This window comes from Trichomycterus rosablanca, unplaced genomic scaffold, assembly GCF_030014385.1.
Source record: "Trichomycterus rosablanca isolate fTriRos1 unplaced genomic scaffold, fTriRos1.hap1 scaffold_216, whole genome shotgun sequence".
Lineage (NCBI taxonomy): Eukaryota > Metazoa > Chordata > Actinopteri > Siluriformes > Trichomycteridae > Trichomycterus > Trichomycterus rosablanca.
The window spans coordinates 43,849-45,909 of record NW_026947044.1 but is presented as its reverse complement, the minus strand read 5'-3'; the positions used below and the strand labels follow the sequence as shown (position 1 = coordinate 45,909).

Genomic DNA, 2,061 nt, shown 5'->3' with positions numbered 1-2,061 from the left:
TTATAATGCAGCATCAACACTCTGTTAGTCAGTGGTGTATAGTAACGAAGTAATAATACTTCGTTACAGTACTTAAGTAGTTTTTTGAAGTACTTGTACTTTACTGGAGTATAAAAACTTTCACTTTTACTCCACTACATCTTCTAAAGAAATTGTGTACTTTTACTCCGTTACATTCGCTGTATGTAAATTCGTTACTCGTTACTACAAAATGAAAGTTAAATGATGTGAGATGTGTGACAGACTGCACGCTGGTTTGGTGAATCTGCGCTTGTGAGTTAAACACATTAATGCGCATGTGCAAACGTTCTCTAAAAGCTATCAGAGTTTTCTAGATGTGCGTCGTTCACCCAAAGACCCGCAAATATGGAGATTTCAGAAGCTCCAACACACTGATGTAAGTTAACAATGATTAACAAAGTAAAGCTGAAGCATCAGCGTTTTTTTTTTCATATTATTAGCATTAACATTGTTCAGATATCTACCTACCACTTTCACCGATTACATTCGAACCACAAATAAAACGTTTCATAAATCATTACATTTGTTTGGAATTCATTGACTGCAAAACTCATGAAGACACGTCCATTATTTTTAAAAACTCACCTACGGACAAATATTTCCTCAGATAATTTCTGTATTAGACAGGCGGAGGAGAGATTCATGGTGCTGAGGAACATGCAGCACGTCTTTAACCTTTAATGCTCTCAACAAGAACTCAACTTATCCAACTTATTATTCATGATTTTTCAGCTGTTGGCTTCAAGTTAGAAATGGTGTTTTCTTAAAGTAAGAATACCAATATTTTTTTTGTTCAACACATGCCATTCAGTGAGTAGATACAGCCCAAAAAAGATGATTTAAATACAGCTTATTTTACTCAAATATTTTGATTTAAAATAATGGTTGAACAGATCATTAAAGGGATAAAAGTGCCACACGTTGTTAAACTCTCTTGAGTTTTGCTTTAAATTAATTATGCCAAAATTATTTTTTTGTTATTGAAATATACTACCCAAATAAAAAAATGGGACAGTATAGAAAATGCAAATAAAATAGATGCAGTGTTTCTTATATTTACATCGACTCACATTCTAAAAACGTTGGAACAGGAACATTTAGGGCTAGTAATAAGTTAAAAAACAACTAAATAATGTCATGATTTCAAACAGGTGATGTCAACAGTTGATTATGATCATGAATTGGCACAAATCATGTTCAGATGAAAGGAAGAAAACAGGTTAATTGTTAAGGTGGTTTACAGGCTTAAAAGAACAATCTTTATATTTAAAATGAGCGCTTCAGTTTATACTAACAGCATTTACTTTTACTTCTACTTTTAATACTTAAGTACATTTAATATCAAATTACTTTTGATACTTAAGTACATTAAACATCAGATACTTTTAGACTTTTACTTAAGTAATATTCTAAAAGGTGACTTTTACTTCTATCAAAGTAAATTTCTGGTAAGATACTTGAACTTTTACTCAAGTATGGCCTTCTAGTACTTTATACACCACTGCTGTTAGTACATTACAATTTACAAATCATGAAGGAAGGTTCTGTGTAAGGGGAATTAGCTCCAATGGTAGAGCGCTCGCTTAGCATGCGAGAGGTAGTGGGATCGATGCCCACATTCTCCAATGCTGAAACATTATGATCACTTAAAGGCAACACATAATATGAAAGTCGTTGCTCACTGAAACGCTGCATCAAACATTAGGTCAGTCTGTAAGTTTTACAGTGACAGTTATGCTCTATTTTTACTCAAATCGTTTGGTTTAAAGACCTTTTTTGACTTGTTTAAATTGACAAATATAGCGCCCCCTAGCACACCTGGCTGTATTTGGAAAGCGCTCCCCGACTTCTTTTATTTAAGAAATCTCTTTCTTTGTGGTAATGTAAGGATTTAAAAGGGCCACTACTTATCAGTACTTACGATTATTTTATATTTAAGCTATACTCTTATTTAAACCGAAAAAACTACTTCAATTACCCTATATATATGTGGTACTAACCTGTCACAAAAAAACCTGCGACTAACACCATTTACAGTAG

General features: G+C 33.0%; 1 non-coding gene across 1 annotated transcript; it reads left to right on the top strand.

Annotated features, from left to right (window-relative positions):
- Positions 1 to 1,573: 1,573 nt before the first annotated feature.
- Positions 1,574 to 1,646, top strand: trnaa-agc (transfer RNA alanine (anticodon AGC)). Its single transcript has one exon. It is a non-coding gene; the product is annotated as a tRNA-Ala (tRNA).
- Positions 1,647 to 2,061: the final 415 nt, after the last annotated feature.